Source organism: Chiloscyllium plagiosum, unplaced genomic scaffold (genome assembly GCF_037043375.1).
Source record: "Chiloscyllium plagiosum isolate Xiang-an unplaced genomic scaffold, Cpla_swu_hap1 HiC_scaffold_38, whole genome shotgun sequence".
Taxonomy (NCBI): domain Eukaryota; kingdom Metazoa; phylum Chordata; class Chondrichthyes; order Orectolobiformes; family Hemiscylliidae; genus Chiloscyllium; species Chiloscyllium plagiosum.
The window spans coordinates 21,825,239-21,844,551 of record NW_028270176.1 but is presented as its reverse complement, the minus strand read 5'-3'; the positions used below and the strand labels follow the sequence as shown (position 1 = coordinate 21,844,551).

The window sequence follows — 19,313 nt, the reverse complement described above, 5'->3', positions numbered from 1 at the left end:
AGCATGGCCAATCCCGCTGAAGCTACACTTCTTTGGACTGAGAGCGGTAACCGGAGCAGCCGGAGCAAACCCACGCACACACGGGCAGAATGTTCAAACTGTACAGACGGTGAGGCGAGAGTCGATTGAAACCTGTGTCCCAAGTACTTGAGTCAGCCAGTGTTAACCAATCCAGTGCAGTGCGCCGGGCCACCCGGCTCCATAGCTCAGCGGTTAGAGCGCTGGTCTTGTAAACCAGGGGTCGTGAGTTCAAATCTCACTGGGGCCTCTCAGCCATGTCTCCAGCGCCCACTCAGTTTCAACGCTTGGCATGAGACTGTAGGATGCTATGTTCAAGCTCAACGCCAGCTTGTCGTCTAACCGGCTTATTTGGAAGCTACGGCGTTCACCCGCAATCACCAAATGAACGAGTCGCGCTCCTGAATAACCCTCTTGGACTGATAGCTGCTGTTTTTGTCAAGAGCTTGGGAATTGATGTCTGAAACACCAGGGTCATTACCCTGAAGTGACAGACACCTGTCGACTCTCATTTCTCGTCTCAGACCTGTTGAGCTTTTCCTGCAACTTCTGTTTTTGTCACTTACAGCGTTCAGTTGAAATCCACAAACTTCTTTCTTCTGCAGGCAAAGAACGGGGCTGTGTGTGTTCACGGATTTAACTTTGAGATCGCTGACCTCAGTCACTCCAAGCGAGCGAATGACAATTCCCAATTAGGTCTCCCGGTGATTGTCAGAAATCTCAGAGGCATAGGATCCCTCCAGTTTGGAAACAGGCCATTCCGCCCAACCAGTCGCTCAGTGGTTCGCACTGCTGCCTCACAGCGCTAGGGAGCCAGGCTCGATTCCAGCTTTAGGGAATCGAGTCTGTGTCGACTTTGCACATTCTCCCAGAGTCTGCGTGGGTTTGCTCCGGTTTGCTCTCACAGTCCAAAGACGTGCAGGCCGGCTGAATTGGCCATTCTAAATTGCTGAGCTGAAAATGTATTGCTGGAAAAGCGCAGCAGGTCAGGCAGCATCCAAGGAGCAGGAGAATCGACGTTTCGGGCATGAGCCCTTCTACAGGAAGTTCTAAATTGCCCCTAGTCATAGGTGCATTATTCAGAGTGAAACGGGTCTGGGTGGGTTACTCTTCAGAGGATCGATGTGGACTTGTTGGGCTGAAGGTCCTGTTTCCACACTGTAGCCAATCTAATTTATTCTAATCTCGTCCACACCGACCCTGCAGAGAGCAATCGACCCAGACCCATTCCGCATCATTCCACATTTAATGCTGACGAATCCACCGGGCCCGCACTATCACCGTACACAATGGGACAATGAAGCATGGCCAATCCCGCAGAAGCTACACATCTTTGTACTGAGAGCGGTAACCGGAGCAGCCGGAGCAAACCCACGCACACACGGGCAGAATGTTCAAACTGGACAGACGGTGACGCGAGAGTCGATTGAAACCTGTGTCCCAAGTATTTGAGTCAGCCAGTGTTAACCAATCCAGTGCAGTGCGCCGGGCCACCCGGCTCCATAGCTCAGCGGTTAGAGCGCTGGTCTCGTAAACCAGAAGTCGTGAATTCAAATCTCACTGGGGCCTCTCAGCCATGTCTCCAGCGCCCACTCAGTTTACAACGCTTGGCATGAGACTGTAGGATGCTATGTTCAAGCTCAACGCCAGCTTGTCGTCTAACCGGCTTATTTGGAAGCTACGGCGTTCACCCGCAATCACCAAATGAACGAGTCGCGCTCCTGAATAACCCTGTTGGACTGATAGCTGCTGTTTTTGTCAAGAGCTTGGGAACTGATGTCTGAAACACCAGGGTCATTACCCTGAAGTGACAGACACCTGTCGACTCTCATTTCTCGTCTCAGACCTGTTGAGCTTTTCCTGCAACTTCTGTTTTTGTCACTTACAGCGTTCAGTTGAAATCCACAAACTTCTTTTTTCTGCAGGCAAAGAACGGGGCTGTGTGTGTTCACGGATTTAACTTTGAGATCGCTGACCTCAGTCACTCCAAGCGAGCGAATGACAATTCCCAATTAGGTCTCCCGGTGATTGTCAGAAATCTCAGAGGCATAGGATCCCTCCAGTTTGGAAACAGGCCATTCCGCCCAACCAGTCGCTCAGTGGTTCGCACTGCTGCCTCACAGCGCTAGGGAGCCAGGCTCGATTCCAGCTTTAGGGAATCGAGTCTGTGTCGACTTTGCACATTCTCCCAGAGTCTGCGTGGGTTTGCTCCGGTTTGCTCTCACAGTCCAAAGACGTGCAGGCCGGCTGAATTGGCCATTCTAAATTGCTGAGCTGAAAATGTATTGCTGGAAAAGCGCAGCAGGTCCGGCAGCATCCAAGGAGCAGGAGAATCGACGTTTCGGGCATGAGCCCTTCTACAGGAAGTTCTAAATTGCCCCTAGTCATAGGTGCATTATTCAGAGTGAAACGGGTCTGGGTGGGTTACTCTTCAGAGGATCGATGTGGACTTGTTGGGCTGAAGGTCCTGTTTCCACACTGTAGCCAATCTAATTTATTCTAATCTCGTCCACACCGACCCTGCAGAGAGCAATCGACCCAGACCCATTCCGCATCATTCCACATTTAATGCTGACGAATCCACCGGGCCCGCACTATCACCGTACACAATGGGACAATGAAGCATGGCCAATCCCGCTGAAGCTACACATCTTTGGACTGAGAGCGGTAACCGGAGCAGCCGGAGCAAACCCACGCACACACGGGCAGAATGTTCAAACTGTACAGACGGTGAGGCGAGAGTCGATTGAAACCTGTGTCCCAAGTACTAGAGTCAGCCAGTGTTAACCAATCCAGTGCAGTGCGCCGGGCCACCCGGCTCCATAGCTCAGCGGTTAGAGCGCTGGTCTTGTAAACCAGGGGTCGTGAGTTCAAATCTCACTCGGGCCTCTCAGCCATGTCTCCAGCGCCCACTCAGTTTCAACGCTTGGCATGAGACTGTAGGATGCTATGTTCAAGCTCAACGCCAGCTTGTCGTCTAACCGGCTTATTTGGAAGCTACGGCGTTCACCCGCAATCACCAAATGAACGAGTCGGGCTCCTGAATAACCCTGTTGGACTGATAGCTGCTGTTTTTGTCAAGAGCTTGGGAATTGATGTCTGAAACACCAGGGTCATTACCCTGAAGTGACAGACACCTGTCGACTCTTATTTCTCGTCTCAGACCTGTTGAGCTTTTCCTGCAACTTCTGTTTTTGTCACTTACAGCGTTCAGTTGAAATCCACAAACTTCTTTTTTTCTGCAGGCAAAGAACGGGGCTGTGTGTGTTCACGGATTTAACTTTGAGATCGCAGACCTCAGTCACTCCAAGCGAGCGAATGACAATTCCCAATTAGGTCTCCCGGTGATTGTCAGAAATCTCAGAGGCATAGGATCCCTCCAGTTTGGAAACAGGCCATTCCGCCCAACCAGTCGCTCAGTGGTTCGCACTGCTGCCTCACAGCGCTAGGGAGCCAGGCTCGATTCCAGCTTTAGGGAATCGAGTCTGTGTCGACTTTGCACATTCTCCCAGAGTCTGCGTGGGTTTGCTCCGGTTTGCTCTCACAGTCCAAAGACGTGCAGGCCGGCTGAATTGGCCATTCTAAATTGCTGAGCTGAAAATGTATTGCTGGAAAAGCGCAGCAGGTCCGGCAGCATCCAAGGAGCAGGAGAATCGACGTTTCGGGCATGAGCCCTTCTACAGGAAGTTCTAAATTGCCCCTAGTCATAGGTGCATTATTCAGAGTGAAACGGGTCTGGGTGGGTTACTCTTCAGAGGATCGATGTGGACTTGTTGGGCTGAAGGTCCTGTTTCCACACTGTAGCCAATCTAATTTATTCTAATCTCGTCCACACCGACCCTGCAGAGAGCAATCGACCCAGACCCATTCCGCATCATTCCACATTTAATGCTGACGAATCCACCGGGCCCGCACTATCACCGTACACAATGGGACAATGAAGCATGGCCAATCCCGCTGAAGCTACACATCTTTGGACTGAGAGCGGTAACCGGAGCAGCCGGAGCAAACCCACGCACACACGGGCAGAATGTTCAAACTGTACAGACGGTGAGGCGAGAGTCGATTGAAACCTGTGTCCCAAGTACTAGAGTCAGCCAGTGTTAACCAATCCAGTGCAGTGCGCCGGGCCACCCGGCTCCATAGCTCAGCGGTTAGAGCGCTGGTCTTGTAAACCAGGGGTCGTGAGTTCAAATCTCACTCGGGCCTCTCAGCCATGTCTCCAGCGCCCACTCAGTTTCAACGCTTGGCATGAGACTGTAGGATGCTATGTTCAAGCTCAACGCCAGCTTGTCGTCTAACCGGCTTATTTGGAAGCTACGGCGTTCACCCGCAATCACCAAATGAACGAGTCGGGCTCCTGAATAACCCTGTTGGACTGATAGCTGCTGTTTTTGTCAAGAGCTTGGGAATTGATGTCTGAAACACCAGGGTCATTACCCTGAAGTGACAGACACCTGTCGACTCTCATTTCTCGTCTCAGACCTGTTGAGCTTTTCCTGCAACTTCTGTTTTTGTCACTTACAGCGTTCAGTTGAAATCCACAAACTTCTTTTTTTCTGCAGGCAAAGAACGGGGCTGTGTGTGTTCACGGATTTAACTTTGAGATCGCAGACCTCAGTCACTCCAAGCGAGCGAATGACAATTCCCAATTAGGTCTCCCGGTGATTGTCAGAAATCTCAGAGGCATAGGATCCCTCCAGTTTGGAAACAGGCCATTCCGCCCAACCAGTCGCTCAGTGGTTCGCACTGCTGCCTCACAGCGCTAGGGAGCCAGGCTCGATTCCAGCTTTAGGGAATCGAATCTGTGTCGACTTTGCACATTCTCCCAGAGTCTGCGTGGGTTTGCTCCGGTTTGCTCTCACAGTCCAAAGACGTGCAGGCCGGCTGAATTGGCCATTCTAAATTGCTGAGCTGAAAATGTATTGCTGGAAAAGCGCAGCAGGTCCGGCAGCATCCAAGGAGCAGGAGAATCGACGTTTCGGGCATGAGCCCTTCTACAGGAAGTTCTAAATTGCCCCTAGTCATAGGTGCATTATTCAGAGTGAAACGGGTCTGGGTGGGTTACTCTTCAGAGGATCGATGTGGACTTGTTGGGCTGAAGGTCCTGTTTCCACACTGTAGCCAATCTAATTTATTCTAATCTCGTCCACACCGACCCTGCAGAGAGCAATCGACCCAGACCCATTCCGCATCATTCCACATTTAATGCTGACGAATCCACCGGGCCCGCACTATCACCGTACACAATGGGACAATGAAGCATGGCCAATCCCGCTGAAGCTACACATCTTTGGACTGAGAGCGGTAACCGGAGCAGCCGGAGCAAACCCACGCACACACGGGCAGAATGTTCAAACTGTACAGACGGTGAGGCGAGAGTCGATTGAAACCTGTGTCCCAAGTACTTGGGTCAGCCAGTGTTAACCAATCCAGCGCAGTGCGCCGGACCACCCGGCTCCATAGCACAGCGGTTAGAGCACTGGTCTTGTAAACCAGGGGTCGTGAGTTCAAATCTCACTGGGGCCTCTCAGCCATGTCTCCAGCGCCCACTCAGTTTCAGCGCTTGGCATGAGACTGTAGGATGCTATGTTCAAGCTCAACGCCAGCTTGTCGTCTAACCGGCTTATTTGGAAGCTACGGCGTTCACCCGCAATCACCAAATGAACGAGTCGCGCTCCTGAATAACCCTGTTGGACTGATAGCTGCTGTTTTTGTCAAGAGCTTGGGAATTGATGTCTGAAACACCAGGGTCATTACCCTGAAGTGACAGACACCTGTCGACTCTCATTTCTCGTCTCAGACCTGTTGAGCTTTTCCTGCAACTTCTGTTTTTGTCACTTACAGCGTTCAGTTGAAATCCACAAACTTCTTTCTTCTGCAGGCAAAGAACGGGGCTGTGTGTGTTCACGGATTTAACTTTGAGATCGCTGACCTCAGTCACTCCAAGCGAGCGAATGACAATTCCCAATTAGGTCTCCCGGTGATTGTCAGAAATCTCAGAGGCATAGGATCCCTCCAGTTTGGAAACAGGCCATTCCGCCCAACCAGTCGCTGAGTGGTTCGCACTGCTGCCTCACAGCGCTAGGGAGCCAGGCTCGATTCCAGCTTTAGGGAATCGAGTCTGTGTCGACTTTGCACATTCTCCCAGAGTCTGCGTGGGTTTGCTCCGGTTTGCTCTCACAGTCCAAAGACGTGCAGGCCGGCTGAATTGGCCATTCTAAATTGCTGAGCTGAAAATGTATTGCTGGAAAAGCGCAGCAGGTCCGGCAGCATCCAAGGAGCAGGAGAATCGACGTTTCGGGCATGAGCCCTTCTACAGGAAGTTCTAAATTGCCCCTAGTCATAGGTGCATTATTCAGAGTGAAACGGGTCTGTGTGGGTTACTCTTCAGAGGATCGATGTGGACTTGTTGGGCTGAAGGTCCTGTTTCCACACTGTAGCCAATCTAATTTATTCTAATCTCGTCCACACCGACCCTGCAGAGAGCAATCGACCCAGACCCATTCCGCATCATTCCACATTTAATGCTGACGAATCCACCGGGCCCGCACTATCACCGTACACAATGGGACAATGAAGCATGGCCAATCCCGCAGAAGCTACACATCTTTGGACTGAGAGCGGTAACCGGAGCAGCCGGAGCAAACCCACGCACACACGGGCAGAATGTTCAAACTGGACAGACGGTGAGGCGAGAGTCGATTGAAACCTGTGTCCCAAGTACTTGGGTCAGCCAGTGTTAACCCATCCAGCGCAGTGCGCCGGACCACCCGGCTCCATAGCACAGCGGTTAGAGCACTGGTCTTGTAAACCAGGGGTCGTGAGTTCAAATCTCACTGGGGCCTCTCAGCCATGTCTCCAGCGCCCACTCAGTTTCAACGCTTGGCATGAGACTGTAGGATGCTATGGTCAAGCTCAACGCCAGCTTGTCGTCTAACCGGCTTATTTGGAAGCGACGGCGTTCACCCGCAATCACCAAATGAACGAGTCGCGCTCCTGAATAACCCTGTTGGACTGATAGCTGCTGTTTTTGTCAAGAGCTTGGGAATTGATGTCTGAAACACCAGGGTCATTACCCTGAAGTGACAGACACCTGTCGACTCTCATTTCTCGTCTCAGACCTGTTGAGCTTTTCCTGCAACTTCTGTTTTTGTCACTTACAGCGTTCAGTTGAAATCCACAAACTTCTTTCTTCTGCAGGCAAAGAACGGGGCTGTGTGTGTTCACGGATTTAACTTTGAGATCGCTGACCTCAGTCACTCCAAGCGAGCGAATGACAATTCCCAATTAGGTCTCCCGGTGATTGTCAGAAATCTCAGAGGCATAGGATCCCTCCAGTTTGGAAACAGGCCATTCCGCCCAACCAGTCGCTGAGTGGTTCGCACTGCTGCCTCACAGCGCTAGGGAGCCAGGCTCGATTCCAGCTTTAGGGAATCGAGTCTGTGTCGACTTTGCACATTCTCCCAGAGTCTGCGTGGGTTTGCTCCGGTTTGCTCTCACAGTCCAAAGACGTGCAGGCCGGCTGAATTGGCCATTCTAAATTGCTGAGCTGAAAATGTATTGCTGGAAAAGCGCAGCAGGTCAGGCAGCATCCAAGGAGCAGGAGAATCGACGTTTCGGGCATGAGCCCTTCTACAGGAAGTTCTAAATTGCCCCTAGTCATAGGTGCATTATTCAGAGTGAAACGGGTCTGGGTGGGTTACTCTTCAGAGGATCGATGTGGACTTGTTGGGCTGAAGGTCCTGTTTCCACACTGTAGCCAATCTAATTTATTCTAATCTCGTCCACACCGACCCTGCAGAGAGCAATCGACCCAGACCCATTCCGCATCATTCCACATTTAATGCTGACGAATCCACCGGGCCCGCACTATCACCGTACACAATGGGACAATGAAGCATGGCCAATCCCGCAGAAGCTACACATCTTTGGAATGAGAGCGGTAACCGGAGCAGCCGGAGCAAACCCACGCACACACGGGCAGAATGTTCAAACTGGACAGACGGTGAGGCGAGAGTCGATTGAAACCTGTGTCCCAAGTACTTGAGTCAGCCAGTGTTAACCCATCCAGCGCAGTGCGCCGGACCACCCGGCTCCATAGCACAGCGGTTAGAGCACTGGTCTTGTAAACCAGGGGTCGTGAGTTCAAATCTCACTGGGGCCTCTCAGCCATGTCTCCAGCGCCCACTCAGTTTCAACGCTTGGCATGAGACTGTAGGATGCTATGGTCAAGCTCAACGCCAGCTTGTCGTCTAACCGGCTTATTTGGAAGCTACGGCGTTCACCCGCAATCACCAAATGAACGAGTCGCGCTCCTGAATAACCCTCTTGGACTGATAGCTGCTGTTTTTGTCAAGAGCTTGGGAATTGATGTCTGAAACACCAGGGTCATTACCCTGAAGTGACAGACACCTGTCGACTCTCATTTCTCGTCTCAGACCTGCTGAGCTTTTCCTGCAACTTCTGTTTTTGTCACTTACAGCGTTCAGTTGAAATCCACAAACTTCTTTCTTCTGCAGGCAAAGAACGGGGCTGTGTGTGTTCACGGATTTAACTTTGAGATCGCTGACCTCAGTCACTCCAAGCGAGCGAATGACAATTCCCAATTAGGTCTCCCGGTGATTGTCAGAAATCTCAGAGGCATAGGATCCCTCCAGTTTGGAAACAGGCCATTCCGCCCAACCAGTCGCTGAGTGGTTCGCACTGCTGCCTCACAGCGCTAGGGAGCCAGGCTCGATTCCAGCTTTAGGGAATCGAGTCTGTGTCGACTTTGCACATTCTCCCAGAGTCTGCGTGGGTTTGCTCCGGTTTGCTCTCACAGTCCAAAGACGTGCAGGCCGGCTGAATTGGCCATTCTAAATTGCTGAGCTGAAAATGTATTGCTGGAAAAGCGCAGCAGGTCAGGCAGCATCCAAGGAGCAGGAGAATCGACGTTTCGGGCATGAGCCCTTCTACAGGAAGTTCTAAATTGCCCCTAGTCATAGGTGCATTATTCAGAGTGAAACGGGTCTGGGTGGGTTACTCTTCAGAGGATCGATGTGGACTTGTTGGGCTGAAGGTCCTGTTTCCACACTGTAGCCAATCTAATTTATTCTAATCTCGTCCACACCGACCCTGCAGAGAGCAATCGACCCAGACCCATTCCGCATCATTCCACATTTAATGCTGACGAATCCACCGGGCCCGCACTATCACCGTACACAATGGGACAATGAAGCATGGCCAATCCCGCAGAAGCTACACATCTTTGGAATGAGAGCGGTAACCGGAGCAGCCGGAGCAAACCCACGCACACACGGGCAGAATGTTCAAACTGGACAGACGGTGAGGCGAGAGTCGATTGAAACCTGTGTCCCAAGTACTTGAGTCAGCCAGTGTTAACCCATCCAGCGCAGTGCGCCGGACCACCCGGCTCCATAGCACAGCGGTTAGAGCACTGGTCTTGTAAACCAGGGGTCGTGAGTTCAAATCTCACTGGGGCCTCTCAGCCATGTCTCCAGCGCCCACTCAGTTTCAGCGCTTGGCATGAGACTGTAGGATGCTATGGTCAAGCTCAACGCCAGCTTGTCGTCTAACCGGCTTATTTGGAAGCTACGGCGTTCACCCGCAATCACCAAATGAACGAGTCGCGCTCCTGAATAACCCTCTTGGACTGATAGCTGCTGTTTTTGTCAAGAGCTTGGGAATTGATGTCTGAAACACCAGGGTCATTACCCTGAAGTGACAGACACCTGTCGACTCTCATTTCTCGTCTCAGACCTGTTGAGCTTTTCCTGCAACTTCTGTTTTTGTCACTTACAGCGTTCAGTTGAAATCCACAAACTTCTTTCTTCTGCAGGCAAAGAACGGGGCTGTGTGTGTTCACGGATTTAACTTTGAGATCGCTGACCTCAGTCACTCCAAGCGAGCGAATGACAATTCCCAATTAGGTCTCCCGGTGATTGTCAGAAATCTCAGAGGCATAGGATCCCTCCAGTTTGGAAACAGGCCATTCCGCCCAACCAGTCGCTGAGTGGTTCGCACTGCTGCCTCACAGCGCTAGGGAGCCAGGCTCGATTCCAGCTTTAGGGAATCGAGTCTGTGTCGACTTTGCACATTCTCCCAGAGTCTGCGTGGGTTTGCTCCGGTTTGCTCTCACAGTCCAAAGACGTGCAGGCCGGCTGAATTGGCCATTCTAAATTGCTGAGCTGAAAATGTATTGCTGGAAAAGCGCAGCAGGTCAGGCAGCATCCAAGGAGCAGGAGAATCGACGTTTCGGGCATGAGCCCTTCTACAGGAAGTTGTAAATTGCCCCTAGTCATAGGTGCATTATTCAGAGTGAAACGGGTCTGGGTGGGTTACTCTTCAGAGGATCGATGTGGACTTGTTGGGCTGAAGGTCCTGTTTCCACACTGTAGCCAATCTAATTTATTCTAATCTCGTCCACACCGACCCTGCAGAGAGCAATCGACCCAGACCCATTCCGCATCATTCCACATTTAATGCTGACGAATCCACCGGGCCCGCACTATCACCGTACACAATGGGACAATGAAGCATGGCCAATCCCGCAGAAGCTACACATCTTTGGAATGAGAGCGGTAACCGGAGCAGCCGGAGCAAACCCACGCACACACGGGCAGAATGTTCAAACTGGACAGACGGTGAGGCGAGAGTCGATTGAAACCTGTGTCCCAAGTACTTGAGTCAGCCAGTGTTAACCCATCCAGCGCAGTGCGCCGGACCACCCGGCTCCATAGCACAGCGGTTAGAGCACTGGTCTTGTAAACCAGGGGTCGTGAGTTCAAATCTCACTGGGGCCTCTCAGCCATGTCTCCAGCGCCCACTCAGTTTCAACGCTTGGCATGAGACTGTAGGATGCTATGGTCAAGCTCAACGCCAGCTTGTCGTCTAACCGGCTTATTTGGAAGCGACGGCGTTCACCCGCAATCACCAAATGAACGAGTCGCGCTCCTGAATAACCCTGTTGGACTGATAGCTGCTGTTTTTGTCAAGAGCTTGGGAATTGATGTCTGAAACACCAGGGTCATTACCCTGAAGTGACAGACACCTGTCGACTCTCATTTCTCGTCTCAGACCTGCTGAGCTTTTCCTGCAACTTCTGTTTTTGTCACTTACAGCGTTCAGTTGAAATCCACAAACTTCTTTCTTCTGCAGGCAAAGAACGGGGCTGTGTGTGTTCACGGATTTAACTTTGAGATCGCTGACCTCAGTCACTCCAAGCGAGCGAATGACAATTCCCAATTAGGTCTCCCGGTGATTGTCAGAAATCTCAGAGGCATAGGATCCCTCCAGTTTGGAAACAGGCCATTCCGCCCAACCAGTCGCTGAGTGGTTCGCACTGCTGCCTCACAGCGCTAGGGAGCCAGGCTCGATTCCAGCTTTAGGGAATCGAGTCTGTGTCGACTTTGCACATTCTCCCAGAGTCTGCGTGGGTTTGCTCCGGTTTGCTCTCACAGTCCAAAGACGTGCAGGCCGGCTGAATTGGCCATTCTAAATTGCTGAGCTGAAAATGTATTGCTGGAAAAGCGCAGCAGGTCCGGCAGCATCCAAGGAGCAGGAGAATCGACGTTTCGGGCATGAGCCCTTCTACAGGAAGTTGTAAATTGCCCCTAGTCATAGGTGCATTATTCAGAGTGAAACGGGTCTGGGTGGGTTACTCTTCAGAGGATCGATGTGGACTTGTTGGGCTGAAGGTCCTGTTTCCACACTGTAGCCAATCTAATTTATTCTAATCTCGTCCACACCGACCCTGCAGAGAGCAATCGACCCAGACCCATTCCGCATCATTCCACATTTAATGCTGACGAATCCACCGGGCCCGCACTATCACCGTACACAATGGGACAATGAAGCATGGCCAATCCCGCAGAAGCTACACATCTTTGGAATGAGAGCGGTAACCGGAGCAGCCGGAGCAAACCCACGCACACACGGGCAGAATGTTCAAACTGGACAGACGGTGAGGCGAGAGTCGATTGAAACCTGTGTCCCAAGTACTTGAGTCAGCCAGTGTTAACCCATCCAGCGCAGTGCGCCGGACCACCCGGCTCCATAGCACAGCGGTTAGAGCACTGGTCTTGTAAACCAGGGGTCGTGAGTTCAAATCTCACTGGGGCCTCTCAGCCATGTCTCCAGCGCCCACTCAGTTTCAACGCTTGGCATGAGACTGTAGGATGCTATGGTCAAGCTCAACGCCAGCTTGTCGTCTAACCGGCTTATTTGGAAGCTACGGCGTTCACCCGCAATCACCAAATGAACGAGTCGCGCTCCTGAATAACCCTCTTGGACTGATAGCTGCTGTTTTTGTCAAGAGCTTGGGAATTGATGTCTGAAACACCAGGGTCATTACCCTGAAGTGACAGACACCTGTCGACTCTCATTTCTCGTCTCAGACCTGCTGAGCTTTTCCTGCAACTTCTGTTTTTGTCACTTACAGCGTTCAGTTGAAATCCACAAACTTCTTTCTTCTGCAGGCAAAGAACGGGGCTGTGTGTGTTCACGGATTTAACTTTGAGATCGCTGACCTCAGTCACTCCAAGCGAGCGAATGACAATTCCCAATTAGGTCTCCCGGTGATTGTCAGAAATCTCAGAGGCATAGGATCCCTCCAGTTTGGAAACAGGCCATTCCGCCCAACCAGTCGCTGAGTGGTTCGCACTGCTGCCTCACAGCGCTAGGGAGCCAGGCTCGATTCCAGCTTTAGGGAATCGAGTCTGTGTCGACTTTGCACATTCTCCCAGAGTCTGCGTGGGTTCGCTCCGGTTTGCTCTCACAGTCCAAAGACGTGCAGGCCGGCTGAATTGGCCATTCTAAATTGCTGAGCTGAAAATGTATTGCTGGAAAAGCGCAGCAGGTCAGGCAGCATCCAAGGAGCAGGAGAATCGACGTTTCGGGCATGAGCCCTTCTACAGGAAGTTCTAAATTGCCCCTAGTCATAGGTGCATTATTCAGAGTGAAACGGGTCTGGGTGGGTTACTCTTCAGAGGATCGATGTGGACTTGTTGGGCTGAAGGTCCTGTTTCCACACTGTAGCCAATCTAATTTATTCTAATCTCGTCCACACCGACCCTGCAGAGAGCAATCGACCCAGACCCATTCCGCATCATTCCACATTTAATGCTGACGAATCCACCGGGCCCGCACTATCACCGTACACAATGGGACAATGAAGCATGGCCAATCCCGCAGAAGCTACACATCTTTGGAATGAGAGCGGTAACCGGAGCAGCCGGAGCAAACCCACGCACACACGGGCAGAATGTTCAAACTGGACAGACGGTGAGGCGAGAGTCGATTGAAACCTGTGTCCCAAGTACTTGAGTCAGCCAGTGTTAACCCATCCAGCGCAGTGCGCCGGACCACCCGGCTCCATAGCACAGCGGTTAGAGCACTGGTCTTGTAAACCAGGGGTCGTGAGTTCAAATCTCACTGGGGCCTCTCAGCCATGTCTCCAGCGCCCACTCAGTTTCAACGCTTGGCATGAGACTGTAGGATGCTATGGTCAAGCTCAACGCCAGCTTGTCGTCTAACCGGCTTATTTGGAAGCTACGGCGTTCACCCGCAATCACCAAATGAACGAGTCGCGCTCCTGAATAACCCTCTTGGACTGATAGCTGCTGTTTTTGTCAAGAGCTTGGGAATTGATGTCTGAAACACCAGGGTCATTACCCTGAAGTGACAGACACCTGTCGACTCTCATTTCTCGTCTCAGACCTGCTGAGCTTTTCCTGCAACTTCTGTTTTTGTCACTTACAGCGTTCAGTTGAAATCCACAAACTTCTTTCTTCTGCAGGCAAAGAACGGGGCTGTGTGTGTTCACGGATTTAACTTTGAGATCGCTGACCTCAGTCACTCCAAGCGAGCGAATGACAATTCCCAATTAGGTCTCCCGGTGATTGTCAGAAATCTCAGAGGCATAGGATCCCTCCAGTTTGGAAACAGGCCATTCCGCCCAACCAGTCGCTGAGTGGTTCGCACTGCTGCCTCACAGCGCTAGGGAGCCAGGCTCGATTCCAGCTTTAGGGAATCGAGTCTGTGTCGACTTTGCACATTCTCCCAGAGTCTGCGTGGGTTCGCTCCGGTTTGCTCTCACAGTCCAAAGACGTGCAGGCCGGCTGAATTGGCCATTCTAAATTGCTGAGCTGAAAATGTATTGCTGGAAAAGCGCAGCAGGTCAGGCAGCATCCAAGGAGCAGGAGAATCGACGTTTCGGGCATGAGCCCTTCTACAGGAAGTTCTAAATTGCCCCTAGTCATAGGTGCATTATTCAGAGTGAAACGGGTCTGGGTGGGTTACTCTTCAGAGGATCGATGTGGACTTGTTGGGCTGAAGGTCCTGTTTCCACACTGTAGCCAATCTAATTTATTCTAATCTCGTCCACACCGACCCTGCAGAGAGCAATCGACCCAGACCCATTCCGCATCATTCCACATTTAATGCTGACGAATCCACCGGGCCCGCACTATCACCGTACACAATGGGACAATGAAGCATGGCCAATCCCGCAGAAGCTACACATCTTTGGAATGAGAGCGGTAACCGGAGCAGCCGGAGCAAACCCACGCACACACGGGCAGAATGTTCAAACTGGACAGACGGTGAGGCGAGAGTCGATTGAAACCTGTGTCCCAAGTACTTGAGTCAGCCAGTGTTAACCCATCCAGCGCAGTGCGCCGGACCACCCGGCTCCATAGCACAGCGGTTAGAGCACTGGTCTTGTAAACCAGGGGTCGTGAGTTCAAATCTCACTGGGGCCTCTCAGCCATGTCTCCAGCGCCCACTCAGTTTCAGCGCTTGGCATGAGACTGTAGGATGCTATGGTCAAGCTCAACGCCAGCTTGTCGTCTAACCGGCTTATTTGGAAGCTACGGCGTTCACCCGCAATCACCAAATGAACGAGTCGCGCTCCTGAATAACCCTCTTGGACTGATAGCTGCTGTTTTTGTCAAGAGCTTGGGAATTGATGTCTGAAACACCAGGGTCATTACCCTGAAGTGACAGACACCTGTCGACTCTCATTTCTCGTCTCAGACCTGTTGAGCTTTTCCTGCAACTTCTGTTTTTGTCACTTACAGCGTTCAGTTGAAATCCACAAACTTCTTTCTTCTGCAGGCAAAGAACGGGGCTGTGTGTGTTCACGGATTTAACTTTGAGATCGCTGACCTCAGTCACTCCAAGCGAGCGAATGACAATTCCCAATTAGGTCTCCCGGTGATTGTCAGAAATCTCAGAGGCATAGGATCCCTCCAGTTTGGAAACAGGCCATTCCGCCCAACCAGTCGCTGAGTGGTTCGCACTGCTGCCTCACAGCGCTAGGGAGCCAGGCTCGATTCCAGCTTTAGGGAATCGAGTCTGTGTCGACTTTGCACATTCTCCCAGAGTCTGCGTGGGTTTGCTCCGGTTTGCTCTCACAGTCCAAAGACGTGCAGGCCGGCTGAATTGGCCATTCTAAATTGCTGAGCTGAAAATGTATTGCTGGAAAAGCGCAGCAGGTCAGGCAGCATCCAAGGAGCAGGAGAATCGACGTTTCGGGCATGAGCCCTTCTACAGGAAGTTCTAAATTGCCCCTAGTCATAGGTGCATTATTCAGAGTGAAACGGGTCTGGGTGGGTTACTCTTCAGAGGATCGATGTGGACTTGTTGGGCTGAAGGTCCTGTTTCCACACTGTAGCCAATCTAATTTATTCTAATCTCGTCCACACCGACCCTGCAGAGAGCAATCGACCCAGACCCATTCCGCATCATTCCACATTTAATGCTGACGAATCCACCGGGCCCGCACTATCACCGTACACAATGGGACAATGAAGCATGGCCAATCCCGCAGAAGCTACACATCTTTGGAATGAGAGCGGTAACCGGAGCAGCCGGAGCAAACCCACGCACACACGGGCAGAATGTTCAAACTGGACAGACGGTGAGGCGAGAGTCGATTGAAACCTGTGTCCCAAGTACTTGAGTCAGCCAGTGTTAACCCATCCAGCGCAGTGCGCCGGACCACCCGGCTCCATAGCACAGCGGTTAGAGCACTGGTCTTGTAAACCAGGGGTCGTGAGTTCAAATCTCACTGGGGCCTCTCAGCCATGTCTCCAGCGCCCACTCAGTTTCAACGCTTGGCATGAGACTGTAGGATGCTATGGTCAAGCTCAACGCCAGCTTGTCGTCTAACCGGCTTATTTGGAAGCGACGGCGTTCACCCGCAATCACCAAATGAACGAGTCGCGCTCCTGAATAACCCTGTTGGACTGATAGCTGCTGTTTTTGTCAAGAGCTTGGGAATTGATGTCTGAAACACCAGGGTCATTACCCTGAAGTGACAGACACCTGTCGACTCTCATTTCTCGTCTCAGACCTGCTGAGCTTTTCCTGCAACTTCTGTTTTTGTCACTTACAGCGTTCAGTTGAAATCCACAAACTTCTTTCTTCTGCAGGCAAAGAACGGGGCTGTGTGTGTTCACGGATTTAACTTTGAGATCGCTGACCTCAGTCACTCCAAGCGAGCGAATGACAATTCCCAATTAGGTCTCCCGGTGATTGTCAGAAATCTCAGAGGCATAGGATCCCTCCAGTTTGGAAACAGGCCATTCCGCCCAACCAGTCGCTGAGTGGTTCGCACTGCTGCCTCACAGCGCTAGGGAGCCAGGCTCGATTCCAGCTTTAGGGAATCGAGTCTGTGTCGACTTTGCACATTCTCCCAGAGTCTGCGTGGGTTTGCTCCGGTTTGCTCTCACAGTCCAAAGACGTGCAGGCCGGCTGAATTGGCCATTCTAAATTGCTGAGCTGAAAATGTATTGCTGGAAAAGCGCAGCAGGTCAGGCAGCATCCAAGGAGCAGGAGAATCGACGTTTCGGGCATGAGCCCTTCTACAGGAAGTTGTAAATTGCCCCTAGTCATAGGTGCATTATTCAGAGTGAAACGGGTCTGGGTGGGTTACTCTTCAGAGGATCGATGTGGACTTGTTGGGCTGAAGGTCCTGTTTCCACACTGTAGCCAATCTAATTTATTCTAATCTCGTCCACACCGACCCTGCAGAGAGCAATCGACCCAGACCCATTCCGCATCATTCCACATTTAATGCTGACGAATCCACCGGGCCCGCACTATCACCGTACACAATGGGACAATGAAGCATGGCCAATCCCGCAGAAGCTACACATCTTTGGAATGAGAGCGGTAACCGGAGCAGCCGGAGCAAACCCACGCACACACGGGCAGAATGTTCAAACTGGACAGACGGTGAGGCGAGAGTCGATTGAAACCTGTGTCCCAAGTACTTGAGTCAGCCAGTGTTAACCCATCCAGCGCAGTGCGCCGGACCACCCGGCTCCATAGCACAGCGGTTAGAGCACTGGTCTTGTAAACCAGGGGTCGTGAGTTCAAATCTCACTGGGGCCTCTCAGCCATGTCTCCAGCGCCCACTCAGTTTCAACGCTTGGCATGAGACTGTAGGATGCTATGGTCAAGCTCAACGCCAGCTTGTCGTCTAACCGGCTTATTTGGAAGCTACGGCGTTCACCCGCAATCACCAAATGAACGAGTCGCGCTCCTGAATAACCCTCTTGGACTGATAGCTGCTGTTTTTGTCAAGAGCTTGGGAATTGATGTCTGAAACACCAGGGTCATTACCCTGAAGTGACAGACACCTGTCGACTCTCATTTCTCGTCTCAGACCTGCTGAGCTTTTCCTGCAACTTCTGTTTTTGTCACTTACAGCGTTCAGTTGAAATCCACAAACTTCTTTCTTCTGCAGGCAAAGAACGGGGCTGTGTGTGTTCACGGATTTAACTTTGAGATCGCTGACCTCAGTCACTCCAAGCGAGCGAATGACAATTCCCAATTAGGTCTCCCGGTGATTGTCAGAAATCTCAGAGGCATAGGATCCCTCCAGTTTGGAAACAGGCCATTCCGCCCAACCAGTCGCTGAGTGGTTCGCACTGCTGCCTCACAGCGCTAGGGAGCCAGGCTCGATTCCAGCTTTAGGGAATCGAGTCTGTGTCGACTTTGCACATTCTCCCAGAGTCTGCGTGGGTTTGCTCCGGTTTGCTCTCACAGTCCAAAGACGTGCAGGCCGGCTGAATTGGCCATTCTAAATTGCTGAGCTGAAAATGTATTGCTGGAAAAGCGCAGCAGGTCAGGCAGCATCCAAGGAGCAGGAGAATCGACGTTTCGGGCATGAGCCCTTCTACAGGAAGTTCTAAATTGCCCCTAGTCATAGGTGCATTATTCAGAGTGAAACGGGTCTGGGTGGGTTACTCTTCAGAGGATCGATGTGGACTTGTTGGGCTGAAGGTCCTGTTTCCACACTGTAGCCAATCTAATTTATTCTAATCTCGTCCACACCGACCCTGCAGAGAGCAATCGACCCAGACCCATTCCGCATCATTCCACATTTAATGCTGACGAATCCACCGGGCCCGCACTATCACCGTACACAATGGGACAATGAAGCATGGCCAATCCCGCAGAAGCTACACATCTTTGGAATGAGAGCGGTAACCGGAGCAGCCGGAGCAAACCCACGCACACACGGGCAGAATGTTCAAACTGGACAGACGGTGAGGCGAGAGTCGATTGAAACCTGTGTCCCAAGTACTTGAGTCAGCCAGTGTTAACCCATCCAGCGCAGTGCGCCGGACCACCCGGCTCCATAGCACAGCGGTTAGAGCACTGGTCTTGTAAACCAGGGGTCGTGAGTTCAAATCTCACTGGGGCCTCTCAGCCATGTCTCCAGCGCCCACTCAGTTTCAGCGCTTGGCATGAGACTGTAGGATGCTATGGTCAAGCTCAACGCCAGCTTGTCGTCTAACCGGCTTATTTGGAAGCTACGGCGTTCACCCGCAATCACCAAATGAACGAGTCGCGCTCCTGAATAACCCTCTTGGACTGATAGCTGCTGTTTTTGTCAAGAGCTTGGGAATTGATGTCTGAAACACCAGGGTCATTACCCTGAAGTGACAGACACCTGTCGACTCTCATTTCTCGTCTCAGACCTGTTGAGCTTTTCCTGCAACTTCTGTTTTTGTCACTTACAGCGTTCAGTTGAAATCCACAAACTTCTTTCTTCTGCAGGCAAAGAACGGGGCTGTGTGTGTTCACGGATTTAACTTTGAGATCGCTGACCTCAGTCACTCCAAGCGAGCGAATGACAATTCCCAATTAGGTCTCCCGGTGATTGTCAGAAATCTCAGAGGCATAGGATCCCTCCAGTTTGGAAACAGGCCATTCCGCCCAACCAGTCGCTGAGTGGTTCGCACTGCTGCCTCACAGCGCTAGGGAGCCAGGCTCGATTC

The 19,313-nt window shown here is 51.8% G+C and overlaps 4 non-coding genes across 4 annotated transcripts; all 4 read left to right on the top strand.

Moving 5' to 3' along the window:
• Positions 1-195: 195 nt before the first annotated feature.
• trnat-ugu (transfer RNA threonine (anticodon UGU)) lies at positions 196-268 on the top strand. Its single transcript has one exon. It is a non-coding gene; the product is annotated as a tRNA-Thr (tRNA).
• Positions 269-1,514: 1,246 nt separating this feature from the next.
• trnat-cgu (transfer RNA threonine (anticodon CGU)) lies at positions 1,515-1,587 on the top strand. The gene has a single exon. It is a non-coding gene; the product is annotated as a tRNA-Thr (tRNA).
• Positions 1,588-2,834: 1,247 nt separating this feature from the next.
• On the top strand, positions 2,835-2,907 carry trnat-ugu (transfer RNA threonine (anticodon UGU)). Its single transcript has one exon. It is a non-coding gene; the product is annotated as a tRNA-Thr (tRNA).
• A 1,247-nt stretch (positions 2,908-4,154) lies between these two features.
• On the top strand, positions 4,155-4,227 carry trnat-ugu (transfer RNA threonine (anticodon UGU)). The gene has a single exon. It is a non-coding gene; the product is annotated as a tRNA-Thr (tRNA).
• Positions 4,228-19,313: the final 15,086 nt, after the last annotated feature.